We start from the raw sequence: 27,445 nt of genomic DNA, 5'->3' as shown, positions 1-27,445 counted from the left end.
GAAGAGAAGTAGGTTTGAAATGGTAATTAGGTAAAAAAGGGAAGTTACAAAAAAGGGAAGTGTAAAGGAGGCAATTTGCATTTTGAAATAAACCATCCAAAAGAATGGGTGAAATATTACACCTAGCCAGAAGAAAACAAACAATGTGTTTATTTTTTCAAAGCTTACTAATAAAATTGGTGGTATGAAAGGCGTTTTATTGTTGGAAGAGGTAAAGCTCAAAAAATTTAGTGATACAATGAGAACTTGCATTCAAAGAGGAAAATATGTATAAAGGAAGAGAACGCTGTTGGTAAAAGAGGAATTCTAAGATCTAAAGCCTCCTGCCTGTAAGCCCCAAGCTACTGTCTGCAAGGATGCAGAGCCGAAAGAAACTTATTTTGAATTTGACTGTCCAGGGTGTGCTTTGCCAAGGGTCTGTTTAAATCTATGTGTTTTACTGTAGCCTTAATGGAGGAGTAACTGAGAGTCAAATTAATTAGGGGGGTTTTTAGATGTTTTTATCATAGTAAGTTGCAGATATATTATGTGCTTACAACCTTTTAATTAATAAACGTTTAACTTAGTTTGATAAAAAAAAACCTCTTGAGACTCAGTGGTCTTATTATAACTGAATTAAAGCCTGCATCATAAAACATAAAATTTGCAAAAATTAGTTATGACAGTTGTTTCAAGTTTCCCGCTGGGATTTGAACAACTCAGCATTTCCCATCAGCTGTCATAATAATTTATCTCATAAATATGCACACAAATACGTAAAACAATCTGCCTTTTGGATGCGATGTTAAATCAAGGCCCCATCTGCTCTCTCGGGTGGATGTAAAGGATCCCATGGAATTATTGCAAAGAAGAGCCGGGGAGTTATCCACAGTTTCCTGGCCAAGATTTATCCCCGAGTCAATACCACAAATAAATTACCTAGTAATTATCACACAGCAATGTGTGGGAGCTTGCTGTGTGCAAATTAGCTGCCATGTTTCCTACAATACAACAATGACAACGCTTCAAAAGTACTTCATTGGCTCTAAAAATGCTTTGGGACGTTATGTGGCTGTGAAAGGCGGTACATAAATGCAAGTCTTTCTTTTTTATAATGTATATTTAATATTGAAATACTATTCAATTTCTTACAGAATACAATCAAAACACCATAATAATACTTACTGGGGCTAGCCTTAGAAAATTCTTCTATTATCATAGTTGTTTTCAATTTTACAGCTCATCTCAACTGGTGAAACCACTGCTTTTAACACATCCTTTCCAGTAGCTGTGGCTTTTTATGATTTTAAAAAGATACATTGATAACAACTCTAACCCCAAAGAACCTTTCCCATGTCACAACACACATCCCAAAAGTGATGCGTAGGCAATTAATAGAACAGGGAACAGAAAGTTCATCTTCTCAGCAATGTTGTAGCCTCACCGCCACCTGCAGGTCCCTCTACCTCTATTCCTCTCTTTCCCTCTGTCGCCCTCTACCTGGACAAGGCGAGAAAACAAACACCTCAATGCAAAAAAATCGACCAGGGATTCGTTGGACCTCAATGCAAAAAAATCGACCAGGGATTCGTTGGTTTCTCGTCATTGAAGGGGCTGGGGACTGCAAGAGTATTTATAATCAATACATGGTGCAAAACCTGCCGAGCTTTCAGTTACTAAAATAAAGCAGGCTGATGTTGTTCAGTAAACAGTGAGTTTTGAGGCTGGTCCTTGGTCCCCTTCATGTCCTCAATTATACACTAAAGGGTAGCTCACCAACGCTCACCTTATCCTGCACATATTTAATTCTGTGCAGCACATCCACACTAAAAAAGAATGGGACAAAAGAAAATGGATAAAAGAGAAAAAGATCATGGATGAAGTGGGTCCAGTTACTTTCTGCAGACCCGCTTTCTCTCTAACTAAACGCAGCTTATGTCTTAAAGGATCCGCTTTACCTTCTCGACATAAAACACATCAAGGGTTATAGTGGCAACTTACTTGTTGTTTCTTTTCGAAATACTTCCCCAACACCGCTGCATGAAAAGCTCGGCCAAGATGCCAAATGCCTGACTTTTTTCAGCCTCTTCGATCGGGTGGTGGGGGGGGGGGGGGGGAGATGTTCACACACAAATAACAATAAAACATATGAATCTACTCGGTCTAGCCCGGGCCAGCCTCACGTTAAGGCAATAACTTATTGTCCGTTCTCAGGACCGCAAAGTCACCAAATGGTCCACTCTGACCTTAAAAGGGAGAGGACAAAAGTACCCCCACCCGAGCAAGGTTTAACATCAAGGGAAAAACCTGAAGAAAAAAAAGTGGGCGAGAAAATCGAAATATGAAGAGGGAACAATGGGTTCTCGTGTACAACAAAGGACATCAGGAATTTACACTTGGAGAATTCTACATCAATATAAGAAGGAAAGATTTTTTTTAAAAATACGCGCATTTCCATCCAGGAGAAAACATTTAATTCTGTTCCTTCTGCACATTGTCAAGAAACAAAAGATTAAACTCCACATGCATTTCAACCCAAAGGGAAAATAATGGAACTTCATTGAAAACTCTGTAAATATTAAAATGCTGCTCTCTTACCTTTCCTCTCTTGTGTTTAGTTTTTGTGATGTTACAGTTAAGTTGTCAGTGAAGGGACTCCAATTGCTGTGAAAGAGCTGAATGCATGCAAAATGCTTCAGGTTGGGCAGCCACTGTTCTCTCTCTCTATGTTCGAAGTATGAGAGGTTTTTTTTAACCTCCAGTAGCTCTTATACAGCTGATCGAAATCTCGAGGTTACTATCGGTCAAATGCACTCCTCTCGCTCCCCCCTCGTGGCTGACATTTGTTTATGAGTCGCTGTCTGGTCCAGAAAGCAGGGAGAGAATTAAAGACAACGGGCAAAACGTGTCACTGGTTTAACGGGGCAAAGAAAAAATCCTTCGTTGGAGCCCGTTGGGGTTGGGCTGGGTGAGGGTGGAAGGGAGAGATGAAACAACTCTGCCAGTCAGTCCCAGGGTTAGCCTGCCATTTAACATCCAGGAAATGTTCAGGAGTGAATTACTGTTGCAAAGGAAAAGCGCAAAATTCGCAGATCCATTTAAACGGCTGGAATTGCGTTTTTTTCTTAAATGTTTCCTCTCCCAATTTTACTGTGCCACTCTGCAGGAGCATGGTTCAGGAGGTGGCAGTAATTCTTCATGGGGGTATTAACCACGTGGGGGGATGCAGACACAATTCATTGGGCCAAAATGAGTGAGCGTCTTTTTTTATATATTTTTCATGGGAGGTGGGCATCACTGGCTGGGCCAGCATTTTTACTTGTCTTTCCTAATTACCCTTGAGAAGGTGATGGGGAGCTGCCCTCTTGAACCGCTGCAGTCCAATGTGATGGAGGGAGTCCAGGGTTTTGACCCAGCAACAGTGAAAGAACGGTGATTCAATTCCAAGTCAGGATAGTGTGTGGCTTGTAGAGGAGCTTGCAGGTTGTGGTGTTCCCATGCGTCTGCTGTCCTTGTCCTTCTAGGCGGTAGAGGTTGCAGGTTTGGAAGGTGCTGTCGAAGGAGCCTTGGTGAATTCCTGCAGCGCATCTTGTAGATGAAACACATTGCTGCCACCGTGCATCAGTGGTGGAGGGACTGAACGTTGAAAGTGATGGATGGGGTGCCAATCAAACGGGCTGCTTTGTTCTGGAGGTGTTGAGCTCCTTGAGTATTGTTGGAGCTGCACTCATCCAGGCAAGTGGAGAGTATTCCATCATCCCTTCTGATGAGTGAGAACTTGAGCAGTCTGCAATCTGAGTTTAAGTGACAATCATACATTTCAATGTTGGGGTTGGAGAGTGCAGATAAAGGGACTGTACATTGGGCTATCAGAAATTGAATAGTAAAGATAAAATAAAAATCATTGATTTAAAAAAAAACTACTGAAAACACAGCAGATCAGTCAACATGTTAAAGGACAGCAACAAGAAAGGCATGGAGGGGCAGATTTGTAAGGAAATTACAAAGAGGTGCAAACCTCCCCGTAGAGTTGAGATGATAGGGAGCTTCAATTATCCCAATTTAGATTTGGATAATAATAGGTGTAAAGGGCAGAGGGGAGGAAGACTTTATGAAGTGTGTTCAGGAGAATCTGCTTGTCAGTGCATTTTCAGACCAATGCAGAAGGAGGCATTTCTGGATCTGGTTTGAGGAATAGGGTCGGCCAAGGGGATCGAGTGGCAGGGGGGTAACATTTAGGGAACAGTGACCATAGTGTCATAAGGCATTGATTAGCTATGGAAAAAGATAAGGTGCAATCTAGAATAAAAGTACTTAACTAAAAGAGGGCCAACTTCCAACGGGGTGAGAATGGAAAAAGAACAGAAAAATGCTGGAAATACTCAGCAGGTCTGGCAGAATTTGTGGAGAGAGAAACAGAGTTAACATTTCTGGTCCAAGGTAAATTGGAATCAAAGGTTGGCAGGCAAAGCTGTAACAGAACAATGGATTGCCTTTACAGAGGAAATGATTCAGGGACAGTCGAGGTGGAAAGATAGAGCAAACAAAGCCAGAGCTCACTGGATAATGAAAGAGGTAGAGAGTAAGATGAAGCAGAAAAGGAATGCATATGACACATGTCAGGTTGATTATATCCTTCCTAACATACTGTGGGCATTCCTACACCACATGGAATGCAGTGGTTTAAGAAGGCAGCACACCACCATCTTCTCAAGGGCAATTAGGGATGGGCAATAAATGCTGCATAGCCAGTGATGCCCACATCCCATGAATGAATATTTTTTATAAAATGTCAATGAAAACCAGGCTGAATATAAAAAGTTCAGAGAGAAAATGAAAAAGGAATGGGAGGCAAAGATAGAGTAAGATAAGAGAATGTCAGTTAACATAAAATAAACAAAGAAGTCTTCTAGAGGCACATAAATAGTAAAAACGGCTAACATTAGGAGAAGCAGGCTCATTTAGGGATCAAATAGGGGATCTATGCATGGAGGCAGCATACATGGCTGAGGTGCAAAATGAGTACTTTGCATTTCTTTTTACCAAAAAGAAGATGCTGCTAAAGTCATATTGAATGAGTATATAGTTCAGATACTGGACGGGCTAAAAATTGATGAAGGGGCGGTATTAGATAGGCTGGCTGTATTCAGAAATGAGAAGTCACCAGAATTGGGTAGGATGCAACCAAGGATCCTGAGGGAAGAGAGGGTGGAAATTGCAGATACTGGTCTCAATCTTCCAATCCTTCATAGATATAGGGCTGGTGCCAGCGGAATGGAAAACCACAAATGTTACAACCTTGTTCAAAAAAGGGTGTAAAGATAAGCCCAGGAACTACAGGTCAGCCAGTTTAACCTCAATAGTTGGGGCAGCCTTTAGAAATGATAACTTGGAATAAAATTGACAGTCACTTGGAAAAGTGTGGATTAATTAGGAAAAACTGGCATGAGTTTGTTAAAGGCAAATTGTGTTGAACCAAATTGATTGATATTTTTGATGAGGTAACAGAGATGGTTGAGGAGGATAATGCAGTTGATATGGTGTAAAATGACTTCCAGAAGGTGTTTGACATAATGCTGCATAACAGGTTTGTCAGCAAAGTTGAAGCCCATGAATTAAAAGGGACAGTAGCAGCATGGATATAAAGTTGGATGAGTGACAGGAAACAGCGGGCAGGATTTACCCCCGTTGGGGGGGGGGACGTTGAAGTGTACGTGCACAAGAGGCATGCCTCTGATCAGCGGCCCCGATCGGAGGTGCGCCGCCATTTTACGTGGGTGGGCCAATTAAGGCTTGCCCAGCGTGACATCCACACGGAAGTGCTCTGCGCTCCCTGTGCGGGCAAGGGGGGATTTCCTAAGCTGGGAGTGTGCCCTCTCATGCACTCATCTCCCTCACATGCCCCCTCATGTGACACTGACACAAGAGTTGGGACATGTCCATCACTTTTTTAAAAACTTTAATTAAATTTTTTAAAACCTACATGAGACCTCACACCACTGGTGGATGAGGTTTCATGCTTTTTCTATTGCCCACCAGGGCTCCCGGCCTGCCCGCTAACCTTAAGGTTGGACGGGCAGGTCCATTAATTGCTTCAATGGCTCTGTCAATGGCCTCAATTGGCCCTTGACAGGTCGCCAGGCACACAGCTGATTTTGCTGCGCTCCCGCCTACCTGAACATTTAAATGGGGCGCCATTTTACATGTCGATGAGCAGGCCCCCCCCCCCCCCCCCCCGCCCCCGCTCACCGATGGGAAAATCCTGATCAGTGAATAGTGGGGGTGCTTGTTCTTCAGGCTGGCAAGCACAGTGAAAGAGAGTGAAAGAGAGGTAGAGCGATATGGAAAATTAGGGAGGGAATTCCAATGCTTATGGCCAAGACAGCTGTAAGCACAGCCACCGAAAGCAGAGCAAAGGAAATTGAGGTTGCACAAGAGGTGGTGGAGAGCTGAGATCTCTTAGGGTAGTAGGTGGAGAGCTGAGATCTCTCAGGTTGTAGACCTGGAGGTGGTTACAGAGATAGGGAGGGGTAAGGCCATGAAGAGATTTGAAAACTAGGATGAGGATTTTTGAATCAACATGTTGATAGACATAGATGAGTGAGCAAAGGTGAGATGGGTGAACAACATTTCATGGGTAGAGCTTCCAGCTGGTCACAGGAGGTACACAGAACTCATATGTAAAAAATAAAAACAGAAAATGATAGAAATACTCACCAGGCCTGGCAGTATCAGTACTGAAGAAAACAGGTTACATTTCATAACTGAAGAGTCATACGGACTTGAAATATTAGCTGTGTTACTCTCCGCAGATGCTGCCAGACCTGCTGAGTTTTTCCAGGTATTTTTATTTTTGTTTTGGATTTCCAGAGTCTGCAGTTTTTTGCTTTTATCTTAGTGTTACATTTCATGTCTGAGATCTTTCACCAAACTGGAAAAAGTTAGAAGTGGAATAGGTTTAGAGCAAGTGAAAGGGGGTGATGGTGAGAAGAAGAACAAAAAGGAATGCCTCCGATAGGGGGGAGTGCAGGAGGATGGAGGGCAGGAGAGGGTACAAGATAGAAGGCTTCATGGTGCAAAGCCAAAGAAAGTGGTAATGGGACAAGTAAAGAAACTAAAGATGTGTCTAGAGGAAGTGTAAATGACAAAACTCTTATTTTTCAGACAGTGACATACATGTTGTCGATCTCCAGTATTTCCTGTTTTTGTACTAGAAATCAAAGATGGGCTTGAAGGATGAGGGACAGATTGCCAAAACATTGTCATCATCAGCTGAGCTTCAATTCAAGGTTGACTTCTAGTCAGGGTCACGAGCTTCATGTGACTGAACAGGCTGACTTTTGACCCACAGATCTTTGAGCACACAGGGCAGGATGTCCCATGAAAGTAGTGGCATAAAGTGCAGCATTTCCTTCCTTTTCTTTGCTTCTCTACCACTGCTCTGTCTCATCATTAAAATATTGTGACTCATAATGTGCTGTCGCTTGTTGGGCAAGTTGTCACGATTTTGAACAATTGGTAACAAGCTCCTCCCAAACATGAATGTCAATGCTGCCATGCTTCAAGGAGAGCTTCAATGTGTCTTTGAAGCATTTTCTTTGCCCCCCCACAGGAACACTGGTCATTTGAGAGTTGAGAAAACATGACCCATTGGGGAGACACTTTTCGGACACAGTGCCCAGTCCACCCAAGGCGCTTTTGCAGGAGCTTTGCCTGAACGCTTGTGGACCTGGCTTCCAGAACACTAGCATTGGTTTGACAATCCTCCCATTAAATCTGGAGAGTGCAGCAGAGGCATTGCTGATGGAATTTCCCTGGCACTCTTAAGGGCAGAACTTTGCGCCTCGGGCGGGCACGTGAGCCAACCCGATCAGGCATAAAATCGCATGACAAGACGTCGGGCGAGAGTCCTGACATCATCCCGCACGCACACAATCTTCAGGTCAGCGGGCACGTGCAGATGTCGGAGTCACATCCACCATCAATTAAAATGCCACTTAAGGCCATTAAAAACCCAACTGAACCTGATTTTACGTTGCCTGTGCGATTTCGCGCTCGTCAGATGGGCAAAACAGGCAGGCGGGCAGCCCACATTTTGCAAAACCTAATCCAAGGGCAAGGTATAAAGGGTCTCCAGCATTGCAGTATGAGTAGTGTGGAGTTTAGGAGATAGTTTGCTGCTGGTTGCTTATTTGAACTTGACATCTCTGTTCTGAGCCTCATTCTTAGCATTTCTAGGCTTCATTTCATGGTTCATAGGTGTCTCCAAGGCTCCTGGAGGACCTTTCCAGGTATCAGACAGCCTTCTGTAACCCTGGTAATGGGGATTATGGTCTCTGCTGGAGGCACCGTCTTAGAGGAGGAAGAGAGGGGCAGAAGGGAAAGGAGGCCAGGAGTCCCAATGCAGCTTCCAGGGGAGGGACCTGTGGGAGGAGAGGCACAGGCACAAGGCGTGCAGGGCCAGCAGGGAGTCCAGAGTGGGAGGAGCCGCGACACCACTATCCTACTGCCAGGGTTTACAGGCAGCAATACAGCTACTTCAATATGTCCGCAGTGCAACGTCGAAGGGGGCTCCGCCTCTCTAGGGAGACCTCCATTGGTAAGATGATTGAGCCTGAGATCAGCTTCAACTGCGTGGGTGGAAATCACGTGTCACTGGCAATGAAGGTCACAGTGGCCCTCAACATCTATGCCTCCGGATCTTTCCAAGGGTCAGTGGGGGATCTTTGTGGAGTGTCCCAATCAGCTGTCCACAGTTGCGTCAAGCTGGTGACAGAAGCTCTGTTCAGGTGGGTAATGACATTTATTCATTATCGTCTGGACGAGGCCAGCCAGGCTGAGCAAGCCAGAGGCTTTGCAGCAATTGTGGGGCTGCCCCACATCCAGTGTGCAATCGACTGCACGCATGTGGCCATCAAGGTGCCAGCGGGTCAGCTGGGTGCCTTCGTAAACAGGAAAGGATTCCACTCGATGAACGTGCAGATAGTGTGTGACCACAAGACGCAGATTCTTCAAGTCTGTGCAAGGTCCCTGGCAGATCCATGATGCTTATATCCTGAGACACTCACAGGTGCTGAGGCTCTTCAGTGCTCCAGCCCAGCTGGATGGATGGCTGCTGGGTGACAAGCGCTATCTGTTGAAAAGGTGGCTCATGATGCCTCTCTCCCTCCCAAGAATAGAGGCAGAGCAGCATTATAATAGGAGTCATACCTCCACAAGGGCAGTGATAGAGAGGGCCATAGGTCTTCTGAAAATGCGCTTCCAATGCCTGGACTGTTCAGGGGGAGCACTACAATACCCCCCCCCAAACCCCCCTACACTCTCCACCCCCATCCAAACCCCCCCCCACCCCCCCCACCCCCTCCCATCCCCCCACAGCAGGCATCACTGCTGATAGTGGTAGCATGCTGTGCTCTCCACAATCTGGCACTGGCAAGGGGGGACCCATTGGAGGAAGAGAATCTTGGGGCAGCTCCACAGGCCACAGAGGATGAATCCAGTAATGAGGCAGAAGAGGGGCACGGTGAGGAGAATGCTGAGGGCGTGGAGGCAGACCTCGCTAACCTCCAGGGAGGCAGATACACCAGGGACGCTGTGGATGCTGGGACACTGAATAAATTTAAGGAGGAGATAGACAGATTTTTAATTAGTAATGGGTTGAAAGGTTATGGGGGGGAGGGCAGGAAATTGGAGTTGAGGCTGATATGAGATCAGCCATGATCATAATGAATGGCAGGGCTGCCTCGAGGGGCTGAATTGCCTACTCCTGCTCCTATTTCTTATGTTCTAACATTCCTTCAGCTAGACTGTCAAAGATCTGCTTCGTCCTCATGCCAGGGCTTCCATCTCTATCTAGGATGTCTGAAATGACCCTTTCATTTGAACCCAAAATCCACTCAGTGCCTGTGTAATAAGGTTTAGAGCCACTCACATCCAATATTACATACTGGCGTACCCTGCACCGAGAAAAAAGGTGAAGCATACTCAGGCCATGACACCAAAAACAAAATTTATTCAATTTTCACCTCAAAACAAATTAACATTGCCATCTCTGGCGTTCATTTTCACACCAGCAGACATAGACAAAACATTACAAAACAGAAGATCACCCGTGACCAGTCCCTCATGTGCTAATGGTGCCTTAAACTTAGGTTTACGAGTGTGGCACCTTGGTGACACCCCCTTGCTGGCAGCGGCTTTGGAGGCAGTCTGCTGTCGCTGCTGCCTTGTTGGCCTTGATGGCGTTGGCGGTCGCCCTCTGGCCAGTGGATCCTGAGCTTGCCCCGCCTAGGAGGGAGCAGCCAGTGCCATGGCTGGCATCTCCTCAGTCATCATAGCCTCATGAGATGCCATGGTCACTGGCAGAGGGGCAGAGGAGCTGCTGCTGTCATCCAGAGTGCCCTGAGAGGACCCCACAGAGATGACAAGCAACTCGCATGCCAATGTGAGGTCGCTCTGGACCTCCCTGCTCATCATGGATAGACGGGCAATTAGCTAGGATACTGGGTGCCTCAACCATCTCCCACATTGGCACTGACCACCTGAGGTCATTGCCTGTGTGAGGGCTTGCAGGTCCGAGCACAACCCCAGGAATTCTGTCCCTGGAGCTGCCTCCCCATGAGGATCACCACTCTCTCAATGGAGGAGGCAGTGTGCTTGACGTTAAAGGTCAATGCAGTGCTCATGCTCCGCATGGACTCCTCCCCAACAGAGACAATGGTACGGATATCCTCATGGATCTCTGCCAGATCCTCCCGCACACCCCGCTGGACATCCAGCATCTGCTGCCTAATGGACAACTCCAGAGGCTCATCGTCTACCTTTGACTCAGCATCATCCTGGTCTCAAGCAGTCCTCCAACTGCCGGTGCCCTGGACACAGTCTGCCTCTGCTTGCACCTCAAAGGAGTGTTAGATGCCCTCACTGCTGTGCACCAACATACTTACCGAAGATCTAACGCCCACTGAGGTACTGGTATCTGCGATGGTGACAGGTTCAGGGAGCAGGTGTGACACAGGTGCATTGGAAGCCTAGCAGTCCTCTGCCATGAGACGTGGCTCTTCGGGGTCCTGCAAACAAGTGCCTGCTGGGGAATCTAAGGGAGAACAATGCGATCTCCTTAGTTTAAGTCATCCCACTGTCACTATGCATGCCAGGCACCCTAGTGAAACAATGGGGGACCCACTGGAGGAAGCATCATGGTGCCATCATCTTTCAATGATCAATGGGGACTCCAGGTTTGAGGCTCCCATCAATTAAGAGGCTACACAAGAACGTTTGCACGATCCAAAACTTTCACCTCTGTGCAGTGTACTCTTACCTTCGTCTGACACCCCAGCCTCCCCGTGACCAGCTGAGCAGGTTGGGTGGTGGCTCTCCAGCTCCAAATTGTCCAGTTCAAATCTCGTCAATATTAGGAGGTTTGGGGGCCTCCGCCTGTCCGTGACCTCTCAATTTGGTTATGGCTCGTCTTCTCCTGAAAGGACAGAGGAGCATTGATTAGTCCACTCTCTACCTGCAGCGCCATTGCAGCCTGGCCAACCCCACCTGAGGGACACATCGCAGGACACACCTGAGTCATGGTCCTGGAGCTGCAAGGCACTCAGGCCAAGCAGCCAGGGCTCACCCCCTTGGCCAGCTCCGGCGTCATTAACAGTTGGCACACAGACTCTAACACCCCTGAGCTCCATGGGAGGGGGGGCGGGGGGGGGGGGGGGGGTGAGGAGGGTGCGGCTGACCCTTATCGCTTCACCACACTGACCCATGCCAACCACTACTTACCCTTCCCAAGCGCAGCAGGTCGTTGAACCTTTTGCGGCACTGCACCCATGTGCACTGCGCAATGTCATGGCTGCCGACTTCGGCTGCCATCTTCTCCAAGGCTTTTTTTTCTCTGGTATGGTGACCTCCTCCTTCCATCTCTGAGAATGAGGGTGACCCTCCTGGCAGCCACCGCCTCCAAGAGCACCACGAAGCACTCATCCGAAAAATGGGGGGCCGAGTGCCCACACGACTTGCCCTCCTGCCTGGCATCTCAGCCACTGTTGAGGCCATAGCTCCATTCTCCAGAACACAGAATATATGATTCTTCCCTGCAAGCCTTCAAGGAGCTTCCTGTGCCATTTTTTAAACTGCCCGCTGGGCCGCTACTGGACCCAGCACCCATCAGGCCCCCGCCCAGCCTTTCCCAACCATTGGGAAGACTCGTTTCATGTTGGGTGGGCCTTAATTGGCCCACCAGCATGAAAACGCGATGGAAGGCCGATTGTGGTCAGGGACCTGTCTCCCAACCAGTCCTGGGCTCGCTAATCACACGCGCCCGCCAAGGGTAAAATTCAGCCCTATGTGTTGCTGATACATAGTCCAGGTCTCACTGTAGTAGAGCAGTGTGGTGATGCCAACTGCTCTGTACATGAGGATTTGTGTTCACTTGCAGTGGTCTTTGATGTTAAACACACTCTGCCATAGTTTGTTTAAGGCTGAGATGATGCAGCTGATCCGGTGTTGGCTCTCCTCACCAATGGTAGCCTTTTGAGAGAGATGGCTGCCAAGTTATGGAAAGTGCTCAACATATTCCAGAGTCTCCCCTTCAACATATATCATAAGTGGAATATTTGGCTCAACAGGTGTGGATTGCTATATAAACATTCAAGGGCAGGCTGCGTTCCTTGTTTGCAGAATTGAAGTGATTGAGAGTGGCTTGCAAATCTGGTGCAGAGTGTGGGCGACAACACTACAGTGATCTGCAAATTGTAGATCATCTATGTCTATGGTGGTCAGTGTAGTTTTGCCACAGAGGCAACTGAGGTTAAAGAGTTTTCCATCTAGATGTTATTTAATACTCATGGCAGAGAGCAGTTGATCTTTGATAAGGTGAATAACCACTGTCATGCAGATGATAAAAAGTAAGGGGCTAGCACACAGCCTTGCTTGACAGTGGTCCGGAGTTTGAAGGCATCTGTTTCAGATCTCCTGCTCAAGGCAGTTGCAGTCATATCATCATGAAGTAGTTGCAGGATTGTGATGATGTTTCTTGGATATCCAAAACTTTGGAGCACAATCCACGGTGCCTTGCGATTTTACTGTGTCAAATGATTTGGTCAGGCTGGTGACTGCGGTGAAGAGTTCTGGGCCAGAATATTACGCTCGTCGGGCATGCGCGTGCTCGACCCAAAAGAGCGTAAAATGACGCGCGATGAGTCGGACGAGCATCCCGTCATCATCGCGCACTTGCGCGATATTTCTGTCGGCAGGCGTGTGCACCCACCGACAATTAAAAGGCCTATTAAGGCCATTAAAGCAATAATTGAAAGAGATTTTTCACTGCCCATCCAACCTGATAGTTGGCGGGCAGGCAAAGAGGCCAAGCAGCCTTTGGATTTTTTATGAAACCCCAACCATGCAATATGCTTTCCAACAACTATTAAAAATTAAACAAAAATTTAAACATTTCATTAATAACACGTCCCTGATCATGTGACAGAGTCACATGAGGGGACTTTTTTTTTAACAATTTATAAGTTTTTTATTTTTATTCCTCATAATCTTCATCTCCCTGAGGCAGCCCTGTGCCTCAGGGAGCTTTCCCTGCGAGCACATGCGCGAAAGTTCCCGCTCGCCCTCCTTCCCCCCGCCCTCCCACACAGACCGCGCTGGTGCTCCCGTGCGTGTTTCACGCTGGGCAGGCTTTAATTGGCCCACCAGTGTGAAATCGCTGTTCGGTCCCCATCACGGACGGCGTTCGGCTTCCCGATCGCTCCCGCCTGCCCCCGCCCACCTCCGCCAAGCCCACCCAATGAGAGCAAAACCCTGGCCCAGGTGTTGTTATCAGCATTTTTCTTTGATCTTTCTAGCAACAAAAACCATGTCAGACATTCCTCTGGAAGGTCTAAAGCCACACTGTGTGTCTGGGAGGATTTTCTCAGTCACAGGAAGTAGGCGATTCAGGAGGATGCGTGTCAGGATTTTTCCCACTATAGTCAAGAGGGAGATATCTCAATAGTTTCCACAGCATGATTTATTTCCCTTCTTGAAGATGGTTACAATTGTCACGTTAGCCTAGACCTCTAGATTACTAGTCCAGTGACATTACCACTATGCCACCATCTCCTATAAACTCTACTGGACCACTGGTCAGCTTTATCAAGTTAACTTATCTTACACCTCAACCGTTTCATTTGCGGTTGGGAATATTTGTTCTTATGGGAGTCGGTTCTAATCAGGACTAAAGCACACCACCTCTGGGTGATGGTGTGGTGTGGTGGGGAATTTATTTTCCTCCCAAATCTGTGGGATGAGCACATGGAGTCTTGATGTGAGCAAAATCCCACCAGTTTTGAAGACCTCAGCTGGAGTACCATCAAGATCTTGTTGTTTTTCATCCATTTGATAGCTGGTGGCAGCTCCCCCATCAATGGTGGTTCACCCATGGATTCTACGACAGAATACTGGGTTAGCCTAGAGATTATCAGCTGCCACTGTGGATTCACGTTGTGGAGTCATTGAAAATGTTCTTTCCAGCATTGACAGATGGCAATGTCATCCTTAAGAAGAGAAACACCATTCTGTGAGTGAAGGGGATTTTGTCCATTAGACTTAGTCTATAGATGGGCCAGGTGACTTCAGAAAAGCATCACACATCAAGATGGTCGATATATTGTTATATCTCTTGGGCTTTCTCTTCTCACCAATGACCTTCATTGTCCAGATTTGTCTTTGGATGTCAGCCTTGAGCTGCTGGAATGTAGCTTCTTGACTTGAAAATTTGGGTTGCTCTGCCAGTGAAGGCTGTTCGTTTCTGTTCTAAGTGGTCACATGTTTCAGCATCCTTTCTGAAACTAAAACATGCCAAAACATGCAGCATACTTGACTGCTAAACTTCCAGTAAGTTGTGCCCTTCCCAAGACTGACAGATAGGAATTTAGTCTTTTCACTCCCCCATCTGACTCCTCTTCGCCCTACAACCCTCTACCAATGCATCTCCGGAAGGACGAGACCTCTCCTGCCAAAGAGATATCACCCCTCCCCACTTTATCACTAGCCCGATCATCTCCTACATAGACTGGCTTTCCAGCCTGGGGGGAATATCAAGTTGGAAATGGACTCTCTGATCTCTGTACAATCTGCAAAGCAGTTCTTGTTTAAAAAGATGAACTAGGGCTCCCCTTTTGAGCACAGGTGCACAACAACGATCCTCAAATCCTTGTACAGGGCGGCCTGCCTGCACTTTAAATTTTTGCATCCTATTTCACTGATTTTGGAGTACTGGATGCCCAGACAAGCAGCCAGCGCCTCTTGCCAGCTTTTCATGAGTGGAAATGGCTGAAGCCAGGTACCTCTCAATGCAATTTCATGCATGGTGGACTGGCACACCTCGTCTGGCCAGGCCTTCTCAAGATGTGGTGTAAAAGCAGTATGATAGGACCAAAAACAAAGGTTATTGGGCTCTCCATAAAATGCAACACCATTAAGGTGATCAACCTTTTAATAAACAAACATAGTCCTCAATGAACATTATGCCATAGACTAACAGGTAGCTTCCACGTGAAGGTTTTACGTTCTCAGTTGTGCTGTCAAGTGGAAGCACGAATCAAAGTCTGCTTTTCCCTAAAGAGAGAGCAGTAAATGACTTGGAGATTAACCTGAGGACCTATTGTGCAACTTCTGATGACCAACCAAAGAAGTGACAAAGGTGGAGACCTTTGGATAAGCCACTTGCAGCTTTCTGGTCCAGAATATGTGAGGTGCAGGGGGGGACTTAAACAGAAAAGTCAGAAAACTAAATTTAAAGTGGATGAATGAAGCAACTGAAAGGAAAAAAGGAACACCTCCCTTGTTCCTGTAACTCCAGCTGTAAACATTAAGTTCCTTGGAGAAAAAGTTGTTAGTCACAATGCCATTTACTATGCAAATACAGTTTTTTTTTAAATCTTTCTGCATTTACACATCTGTCCAAATCAATTTAAAAGGGCTGGGCCCACTGAGCTTGATTAAGACAAGTCTGGGTTTTAGGCTAATAAAGCATTTCTTTGATTCCACTTTTCAACCAGCCTCAACATTTTAGTCCTGTTTAGGACCTACTCCCGTAAGAATAAGTATTCCCAATCGCAAATAAAACAGTCGAGGTGTAAGATAAGTTAACTTGATAAAGCTGACCAGTGGTCCAGTAGCATTTAGAGGAAATGGCAGGGTAATCTAGAGATACAGGCTAATGGTCTGGGGACATGGGTTCAAATCCCATCATGGTAGCCGGTGGAATTTAAATTCAATTAATAAACCAATCGAAAGCTTGTTTCAGTAATGGTGGCTATGAAACTATCATTGATTGTAACAAAACCCATCTGGTTCACTTCCCTTTAGGGAAGGAAATTTTCCATCTTCACCCAGTCTGACCTACATGTGACTCCAGGCCCAAAACAGTGTGATTAATTCTTAACTGCCCTCTGCAATGGCTGAGCAAGCCATTCAGTTCAAGGGCAATTATAGATGGGCAACAAATGTTGGCATTGCCAGTGATGCCTCCATCCCATGAAAGAGTTTTTGAAAATGTTTACAGGATCTGTACTGATCAAGAATCAAAGCTCAGATACATACCCATCATAATCCCCCTCCCTCTTCCCAAACAGCAACCAAAATCAGAAGGGAACTTGGATACACGGTCACCACTAGATCACGGATAATCCAATTCTCTGCATGTGCGGCAGGATTGCTCCAATATATTTATCTAAGTTGGTCTGCAGCTGGTCAGGAAAAGCTACCTGGGAGGACTTCTCTATCTATTATTTCTCCCTTTCTGCAGGGAAATACTGACCTCTCATTGGCATCACCGCCTAAGAGCATGGCAAGTGTCAGGAATTTACCGGCCCAGGCTCAAATCTCAGTTGGGGCAGATATTCACACATGGCGAAACATCCACAAGATGTTCCCACTTGTAGCTGAAGACCAAAACAAAGGACCCCAAGTTGCTGTGGCAACATATACTTTTACGTGCTTGTTGCCGTGTTGAGCCATGGATAGTGATGGTAGAGACTCCAACTTTCTTTCCATCACATGGCTGACCAGGGATCTCTCTCACTCTTACCGCCTGTCATTGACATGTGTTTGAAGAAATTGCGGGTTGATACTCAAGTTTGGCCGCGTAATGAACGCACTTTCCTTGGCCTCTGTGAAGGAATCATTCCAGGTTTATGCTAAGTGAGTAGCAGGTGTGGAAAATGATGTTTTAGCCGTCAGCCGCGTTGGCGGCTTTTCTCGCCATATTGTCCGCTTCCCACTTCATTAATTATGCAGCCACAGGAAAAATGCCGCCTCACTGGCAGGTGGCCTCTGAATTGCCTCCCCACACTGTTACCTCACTCCAGGTGCCATATCTAAACTGCAGCTGCCCACACACAAGTGAAAACGTGGCTCTGAAAATCAAGACACGTTCAGTGACCCGTCACTGGAATGCATTTTGGAGATCCACTGTGATGTCCTCCACCCCCGCTCTGGCTGTAAGAGGTCCAGTAATCTCCACTCCAGCTTGGGAGGCGGTGGCAGTGGTGGTCAGTGCCATTCGCTGGCATCTCACTCACTGCCAGCTCAAGGGACATCACCACTCACTCTATCACACAAACCCTCACATCTCCATCTGGCCTCATTTCCTCTGGAGACTGCCTCCTCAGCCCTCACCCTCTTGAGGCTGTTTGCACAGATCAACATGTGCCTCCACACACACCCTGGGATACCCCCCCTTCCCCAGTACAGCCCTCGCCCTGCAGCCTCTTCCCTTGCCTGAGGTCACTTCTCCCACTTCCCCAAGTAAGCCCTAGTCCTGCAGCCATTGAAAAGCCACCCGCATATGGGTGATCTGGTAGATGGACACCTCCCTGTGAGCTCCCCTAAATGTGATGTGGTTCTGCCTGCGAAGGCTGGTGCTGATGACCACGAGTGCTACCCAAAGCAAGGTGGGCAAACAAACCTCAAAGTCCCGAGCGAAGTGTAGCTCGCTAGGTAAATGTCGCTTATGTTTAGTTGTGAAACACGTCGCCATGCAATCACACTGACGTGTCCGGATGATCCAATGTGGGGGGATGATTCCAGCGAGCAATGCTTATAATGAGATATTAAAGTATTGAAATTAGGTTGCCAACATGTGATGGCAGGAAACATGGCCCACCATTGACAGATGGTTTCACGGCGACATAAGCTTGATTTTTGGCCTTCTCGCAAAATTGCCTGCCCACGCCTGCCACGATGCCCAACACCAATGGGACAGGACAATTCCGCCCCTGGGGTGGGACTTGAACCCAGAATTCTAGTTTGGATTCTACCCACTGTACCACCTGACCCCCACAAATATGAGATAGTCACTGGTGAATCCAATAGGGAAATCATGAGAAATTTCTAAGTCAGAGAATGGTCAGAATGTGGGTGTGGGACATGTAGTAGTTGAAGCTTTCTCATAGCTGCATTTAAGGGGAAGCTAGATAAATTTTTTAGAAAGTGGGTGCTACTGGCTGGGCTAGCATTTAATGCCCATCCCTAATTGCCCTTCAGAGGGCACTTAAGAATAAGATGGGTCCGGAGTCACATGGTAAGGACAACAGGTTTCCTTCCCTAGGGGATCAGATGGGTTTTTACAGCAATTGACAATGGTTTCATGATCATCATTAGACTTTTAATTCCAGGTTTTTATTGATTTGAACCCAGAACTGCAGAGAATTACCCTGGGTCTCTAGATTACCAGCCCAGTGATGACACCACTATGCCACCATCTCCCCTTAAATATATAAAGGAGGAAAGAATAAATGGATATGCTGATGTGGTGAGATGACAAGAGGTAGGAGGCAGCTCATGTGGAGCATCAACACTGGCATTGACATATTTTTGTTAGGCAATATTATTAAGAGTTACAGAGCCAAATGGGTGAAGGGAGTTAAGACACAATTCACCCTTGATTTAATTGAATGGTTGAATAGGCTTGAGGGGCTGAATTGACTCCTCCTGTTTCTGGGTTTTCTCCTTTGTTCCAATGCTATTTAAAGCTCCAATATCACATTCAGATTTTTAATCACACTGTTCCTATTCAATTCTAAACCTGGAACAATTTCTGTTTATAGTTAAGTGAAAGGGGAATGCAAACACATTCCTCATTTGTTCTGCTGGAATGCTGAGTGTACAGGATTGTAATCATGCTGTTGTGTCAGTTAAATTCTGGGAATATCAGCCGTTTCATCTTCTGTTCCTTCTTTACCTCCTGCATTAAAGGTAGTCAAGATACAGGTTAGCCATTGCCCCTATTTCTCCGTCAAGTTCTCCTCCTTCATGTACCTCCACTCTTCCATCTTTTAGTCATGATCTTTGTTGTATCCTGTCTTCTACATCCCATGTCAGCTTATTCACTTATTCACTTCCTTCACTCTTACCTTAATGCTTCCTTCAAATGAGTCCTCATTCTTGGTGATCCCAATCTACACCTTAATTCACTTTGTCTGCTCTTCTTCGACTTACTTGCCCCCTGAAGACTGACTTAAACTGCCATCCCTCCCAAAAGGGCAAATGCCCATGACCTGGCATCCATTCTGTAGATATCCTCCATTGACAAAGCCATCTCTGACCATTTCATCATCTCCCTTTTTACCTACATCTCTCTTCCTTACTCCAACTTTACTACATGCGCCATGCTGTTATGATCGGGGGAGGGGGGATTGAATAGCTCCCCTCTTTTCCCTCTTCTCAATTGCCCACAACAGATTTTGTTAAAAAAGATATAGGATCGTAACTTACTCGGAGTGGCAATCAGCAGTGGATTGCCTCTCCGTGCCCACTTACCTACGCCAAATTTCTTCCATGCCTGTCTCGCATGACCTTCCAACTCAGGCCGGGCGAGATCCAGACGACACAGCTGTATCCAAAATCCAGCCTCGAAGTCCTGCACCATTGAATTGAGGGAGGACACGCCTCCCTTTCTGCGGCACCAGGGAGGGGGTGGAGCAGGCCGGACATTCGTAGGAGTGGGTGGAGGTTGGACATCAGGAGTGGGTGGGAGGCAGTGGTGTTGGACATCAGGAAGGGGTGTGGGGGTTGGATTATCGGGGGGACTCAGGGGTTCAGACATCAGAAGGGGTTGGAGCGGGCCAGATATTCGGAGGGTTTGGGGGGCTGGGGCTTGGATATTAGGAAGGGGGAGGTCGGACAGCGAGGGGGGGTGGGGGGTGGGTGGCTGCGGGTTCAGACAACGCGGTGGGTGGGTGGAGCAGGCCAGACATTCAGGGAGGGGGTGTGGGAATGTTGGACATCATAAGCGGGTGGGGCAGTCGGAGGGCTGGGGGTTTAGAATTTCAGGGGGTGTGGGTCGGACATGGGTATGGGGTGGGTGTTGGATCATGGGTTAAGAGTCAGGCCCGTGGAGGGAGGCAGGGTTTCAGGTGAGGAGTCCCACATGGGCCATGGATGTGGCGGTAGTTCCGTGGGGTCAGTCTGGCTCTTTACAATAGTTACCCAAGAGCTATTAGAGGTTTTAAATCTTCTAACTTTTTCTGAGTAACTATTGGTGTAACCAGGGCAGAGCCATCCGAAGTCTACAATTTAAACCGCATCTTTGGATGGCTCCCAGTGCAGCGCAATTGTCCAGAGGATGTGTGCACTTCTGGGCAATTGCCAAGCAAACCCTTACCTGGGAACTTCCCAGAGGGATCCCCCAGCACATCTTTTGTGTACTCCCACCCCCCCACCCCCCCCCATATCTGATGCTGGGGAGCTTGGATGTTACATTTGCCAATTCCAAAAGTGTTTAACTGCTTGTGTCCTCCAACCTTAAAAGACATGATCAGACAGGTCTTTCTGAATTTTTTAGAAAAGGAAGAGGATAGCTTTTATTGTCCTTAACCTGGATTAAGAAAAATTAATAAATATTCTCTGACTTTCACACATGCACATACACTCGAAACTCACACATGCACACAAATAGATTACAGAGTGGGGATCATAGGTTAAGTAATTTACAGTCCAGTAAAATTAAATTGTCTATGAGTGATCTTGCTGAAGACAGACTCAGATCAGCAACGGCACATGTGCAGCAAGGACAGTTAGCCAAGTATTGGCAATTAAGTGCCCAATTGGAGGCAGACTTGTCATGCCCCTGGGATCTTACCAATGGTGGTTGACGCTTGACAGATACCTGGAGGCGTCTTCCCTGCAGCAGGTTGGCGGTCAATGAAGCCTTCATTAGTAGCGCCCCTCTGGAACCACAGCTGCCTTCCTGTGGAGGTGATCCCCTTCACAATGATGATCTGGCAGCTGTGGCTACATTTATCTTACTAATTACCTGAAGTCTACAGAGGGTGTCTGTGGTAATATGTGATACACCTTTAAGGAGCATGTTATAATGGAAGATTACATTTTCTTAGTAAACAATTGCAGAGTAGCGCGGGTTACCTCAGTAGTCAGTAGGAGTAATCTAGAGTTAGAGTCTGAAATGTAGAGACCAGGTTTTAGTTGTAAGCGCACAAGTATAGCTGCTGAGTTCCTTTGTAAATAAATAGAACGTGTTCTACATCAGAGCTCCCTGCTAAACCTACTCTATCTATGGTACCAACTCAGTCATTCCAAAGCACCCGTGTAACATGGATCCATTAGTCCAATTAAACTAAGGACCAGGATCCAACAACGTCCCTATCTTGGGAAGCCTCCTCTGTCTTCCTCCTCCATCGGCAGTGCCCACCCCTTCAGATGGGGCTGCTGGCCACCCCAGCCTTGTGTATTCTGATTGGCCCTTCCATCTACAGAGCTCACCTGCTGTTCCTAATTGGACAGGGAGGCATTCTCTTAATTGCTGCTCCCAGGAAGGTCTCACAGGCGGGCAGGACTCACAGGCTATCAGGGTCCATTACACGTGTTTCATAACTAAGGTGGCAAGATTATGCCCACTAATTTGAGCTCCCTGTTCTCTGGTCCCCTGCCCATTAAAATACTTTTGCAGCTATTGGTATAGTAAACTGCTTCCTCAAAACTGTAAAATGTGAGCTAATATTTTTATTAAGCAAGACCATTCATTAACGTGAGGAAGTAAAGTGTGCGCATTATTTTGCATTATTATGTGAAAACGTGCTAATTGAAGTAAGTGATTTTGAATATAACTTGCTCTTTATATTTACTTGTTGTGAAACAAAGTGCCTTCAAAAATTATTTCACTCCTTGTTCTACTGAGCTTTTTTCTTGGTCTACCTTCAAAGAAATTGGACAGACATAGATAAGGGTGCACCCAAAAGTTGAAATGCCTGGTTCATATTACAAGGGGTTCCTATTGATAGCCCTCAGAAAATACTACTGTTTTTACTTTTCATTTACTGGATGTGGGCGTCGCTGTCTAGGCCAGCATTTATTATCCATCCCTAATTGCCCTTGAGAAGGTGTTGGTAAGCTACCTTCTTGAACCGTTGCAGTCCCTGTGGTGTAGATACATGGACTGCTTCAGTGTCTGAGGAGTAGCGAATAGAGCTGAACATTTGTACAATCATCAGCAAACCTCCCCACTTCTGGCCAGGTAGAACTTGCACTGCTTTTTGTGTACAGGACATGCCTGGGCAATTTTCCACATTGCTGGGTAGGTGCCAATGTTGTAGCTGTACTGGAAAAGTTTGGTTAAGGCGCAGCAAGCCCTGGAGCATAAGTCTTCAGTGCTATTGCTGGAATATTCTAAGGGCCCATAGCCTTTGCAGTATCCAGTGCCTTCAGCTGTTTCTCAGCATCATGTGGAGTGAATCAAATTGACTGAAGACTGACATCTGTGATGCTTGGAACCTCCAGAGGAGACCGAGATGGATCACCCACTCAGCATTTCACGCTGAAGATTGTTGTGAATGCTTCAGCCTTATCATTTGCACTAATATGCTGGGCTCCTCCATTAGTGAGTTGTTTAATTGTCCCTCACCATTCACAACTGGAGGTGGCAGGACTGCAGTGTTTAGATCTGATCCATTGGTTGTGGAATCACTTAGCTCTGTCACTTGCTGCTTATGCTGTTTGGCACGCAAGTAGTCCTGTGTTGTAACTTCACCAGGTTGACACTTCATTTTTAGGTATGTCTGATACTGCTCCTGGCATGCCCTCCTGCACTCCTCATTGGAGTTCGATACTGGACAACAGAAGCACAGACCTATAACCATTAGGCACAAGACGATTGATGGAAGAAACTAGCAAAATTGTAACACAGAGAATAAGTAAAGAAATTGTAACAGTTTCTTTCATCCATGAAAATGCACCTTCTCAAACCTCAGTTCCCATCCCCCTCTTCTCCCCCGTTCACCACAGTATTTAGATTCCCCTTTATATCACCATGGGAATGTGTTTTATTAAAAGTGCTTTTCCTAAATGTTGGTAATCTATTTTTGAAGCATCATGTCTGAGACTGATCCTGAACTCATCCAATAGGAACATAGGAAGGTAGGAGCAGGAGTAGGCCATTCGATCCCTAGAGCCTCCTCCAGCATTTAACTTGGTCATGGCTAATCTTCTACCCCAATTCCATCTTCCCATACTATCCCCATACCCTTGATGTCATTGACATCTAGAAAACTAGCGATCTCTGCTTTGAACATATTCAATGATTGAGCCTCCACTGCCGTCTGCGGTAGAGAATTCCAAAGTTTTGCCGCCCTCTGACTGAAAAAATCCTTCTCATCTCGGTCCAAAAATCCTATCTCTTATTCTGAGTCTGTGTCCCCTGGTCCTTAGATCCCTCCGACCAGGAGAAACAGCCTTTCTGCTTCCAGCCTCTCAAGCCCTGTAAGAATGTTGTACACTTCAATGAGATCACCTCTTCTAAACTCTAGAGAATACAGGCCTAGTCTCCTCAATCTTTCCTCACTAGGCAATCCTGCCAGAGATTAGTTTGGTGAACATTTGTTGCACTCCTTCTATGGCCAGTATATCCTTCCTTAGGTAAGGAGACCAAACTGCACACAATACTCCAGCTGTGGCCTCATTATAAGGCTCTATACAACTGCAGCAAGACTTCGTTACTTCTATGCTCGAGTTCCTTTGCAATAAAGGCTAATCTCTCATTTGCCTTCCTAATTGCTTTTGCGCCTGCATGTTAGCTTTCAGTGACTTATGGACAAGAACACCTAAGCCGCTTTGGACATCAACACTTCCCAATCTCTCCCCATTTAAGAAATACCCTGCATTTCTGTTTTTCCTACCAAGGTGGATAACTTCACGTTTTTCTACATTATATCCCATCTGCCCATGTTCTTGCCAACTCGTTAGTTTTTCTAAATCTCCTTGAAGATTCTTCGCATTGTTCTCACAACTCACATTCCCACCAAGCTTTATGTGATCAGCACACTTGGAAATATTACATTTGATCCCCCCACCCAACTCATTGATATAGATTGTGATTAGCTGAGGCCCAAGCATTGATTTTTACAGTAACATGCTAGTCACAGCCAGCCAAGCTGAGAACAATTTATTTATCCCTACTCTCTGCTTTCCATCCATTAACCAATCCTCAGTCCATGAGAGTATATTACTCCCAATACCATGAGCTCTAATTTTGCTTATTAATCTCCTGTTTGGGACCTTATCTAAGGCCTTCTGAAAATCCAAATACGCCACATCCACTGGTTGTCCCTTCTCTATCCTGGTAGTAACAACTTAAAAAGCTCCAACAGGTTTGTCAAACATGATTTCCCTTTTATAAATCCATGTTGACTTTGCCAATCTCACAATTATTTCCTAAGTGCCCAGTTATCACATCCTTTAGAATAGATTCTAGCATTTTCCCTACTACTAATGTCAGATTAACAGGTCTGTAGTTCCCTTTTATCTCTCTCCCTCCTTTCTTAAATAGTGAGGTGACATTTGCTACTTTCCAATCTGCAGCCACCATTACACAATCTAAAGAGTTTTGAAAGATGATCATCCACTATCTCTATAGGCACTTCTTTCAACACTCTGGGAGGTAGATAATCAGGTCCAAGAGATTTATCAACTGTCAGTCCCATCAATTTCTCTAGCGATACTTTTTTACTCTTTCTTTCAGGTCCTCAATCTCACTAATCCCTAATTGGTTCCCCAATATTTCAGGGAGGTTTTTTGTATCATCCTCTGTGAAGACAGACACAAAGGCTGGAATTTTCCGGCCTGCTGCGGTGGGGCCAGCGAGCCATTGAAATCTCCGTTCACATCAACGGGACCGGAAGATCCCATCGGTGTTAGGGGCTGGAAAATTCCGGCCAAATTATTTGTTTAGTTTCTCTGTCATTTCCTTATTATGTATTATAAATTCTCCATTTTCTGCCTATAATGTGCCCACAATTGTCTTTACTAAACTTTTCCTTTTTACATATCTAGAGAAGCTTTTAGTCTGTTTTTATGTTCCTCGCTAGTTTACTTCCGTATTCTATTTTCCCATTCTTTATCTATTTCTTGGCTATTATTTGCTGAAATTTAAAAATGCTCCCAATCCACAGGCTTACTATTTTTTTTGGCAATTTTATATGCCTCTTTCTTTGATCTAATAGAATCTTTAACTTCCTTTTTAAGTAATTTGTCATGGGAGTCTAAATTTCTGCTCCTGTGACTCATTTTTAAATTTCTAGGTCAGAAAGGAAGTGGAGAAAAAAGTGTGTCCTTACCATTTATGAACTTGTGCCTCCATGGATGTTTACATTTTGCTATTTACATTTTTGTGACAGTTATAAATCCCTATGTCTCAGGACCACAAATATAAACTAACTTCATCAATTGTTAATTAGGGTTGTGGGGTTGTATTGCCCATCATCGTAAACTTTAATCTCTAGAAAACATTATTGTAGAATATGTAAAAAAAATGTGATGCCTTTGTAAAAGAATGTACACTTAGACCTTATGTGCTTAACATGGGCAGACAGCTATACCAGGTAAACAGCACTACTTGTCAGTACCATGGGAGTCAATTGCAATGATGCCACTTATAATATGTTAAGTGTGCCTGCTCTTTTAGACAAGGCAGCACTTGGTGACAGCACAACTGCTAAGGGTGCATTTACTGCAATGTGCAGTTGTAGTGCCTCGGATGTCAAAGTCAGTGATGCCCTGGGCAGCTGCATGCATGGCACAGATCTCCAGAGAATCCTCTCTGGTATGTGCAAGGAATCTTGGAGGATGTGTGTGGGAGGTGGTGGTGAGGTAGGGAGGGCACCTTTTTATGGGCACACCCTCATTGGCATTGCTGCTGGTAAGAGGTGGAGGTCCCACTTTGGAAGCAGCAATGCTTAAGCTGTTGGGGTCTTAAATGTATATAATAAATATATTATATATATATACATACACATACACACACATACATATATATATATATATATACATGTAATAAATCACTTTGCAGATGGTATGTGTAGGAAATTTTAAATGTACATTTTGGAAGGAACTTTCATTTTGTGACCTATGATGGCAACCAAACGCCTCAAACTAGCTACAGCCCTCCAAGTTCTTACTGACCCTCCATATACTTAATTTCAGAGCCTTTCTTTTCACTATTGTGTGCATCATAACTAGCCCAAAATTCCTCCTCCTCCTCCAGGTACCATGCCTTAAGAGGGCATTGTTGACCATGGATGTCCATTGGATTGGTCCATGATTATGCATGCCAAAGTATTGCAGTGGTTTGTCCTTACCTCTGCAATATGGCTGACTACAGGAGACTCTCCTGCACTGACCACCTGCCATCAGGCATATTGGAAGGATTTACAAGCTGACAACCAACTTGTTTGGCCACATTATGAATTTGCCTTCCGTGGCTACCAAATCCTGAAATGGGATTTGAATCCAAAGCTTCTGGCCTAGGGGTAAGGATACTATCCATTGTGCCACAGGTGAAAATTAGGCCAAAATTACATTATTGTTATTCATTGTTTTAAAGACATTGCCATTGTGTGCATGCCTGATTCTGTCATTTTTCTGTCTCATATGGCCTATTTCTATAATATGCATAATCCATAGAATCATACAGCATAGAAGAAGCCAATTCAGCTCATCATGCCTATACCTGCTCTTTGGGAGAACCACTTAATCAGTTGCCCTCCCCTGTTCTTTATCATATATGCATTTTTTTTCTTTTTCAAGTATATATGAAATTTTCTTTCTGCATGTTACTTTCAGGCTGTGCTTTCCAGGCCATAACAACTCTCTATGTTCAAAGAAAATCTCCACATCTCCCCTCTGGTTCTTTTGTTAGTTATCTTATACCATTGTCCTCATGGTTAGCAATCCTTCTGCACTTAGAAATAGTTTTCCCTTTATGCCCTATTACTCATCATTTTGAACACATTTCACAAATCTCCCCTTGTCCTTTGCTGGTCTAAAGAGAACATTTCCAATGTCTTCATTCTCCTCCTTGTCACTGAATCCCCTCATCTCGTGTATCATTCTGGTGGCAGGTTCACAAGAAATTAATTTGTAAGCATTATTCCTACTCCCTAATGCAAAAACCTTATACATAAAT

General features: G+C 45.5%; 1 protein-coding gene across 1 annotated transcript in view; it reads right to left on the bottom strand.

The window, feature by feature from the left end:
• LOC121277075 (phospholipid-transporting ATPase ABCA1-like) overlaps positions 1 to 2,731 on the bottom strand; it is a 164,167-nt gene extending 161,436 nt beyond the window's left edge. The window contains exon 1 of the mRNA XM_041186029.1: positions 2,578 to 2,731. The gene's annotated coding sequence lies outside the window, so the exon portion shown is untranslated. The remainder of the gene's footprint in view (positions 1 to 2,577) is intronic.
• Between the last annotated feature and the right edge of the window lie 24,714 nt (positions 2,732 to 27,445).

Source organism: Carcharodon carcharias, chromosome 4 (assembly GCF_017639515.1).
Source record: "Carcharodon carcharias isolate sCarCar2 chromosome 4, sCarCar2.pri, whole genome shotgun sequence".
In the NCBI taxonomy this organism is placed as follows: Eukaryota; Metazoa; Chordata; class Chondrichthyes; order Lamniformes; family Lamnidae; genus Carcharodon; species Carcharodon carcharias.
The sequence above is the reverse complement of the archived record's forward strand: the minus strand, read 5'-3'. Positions and strand labels throughout refer to the sequence as shown.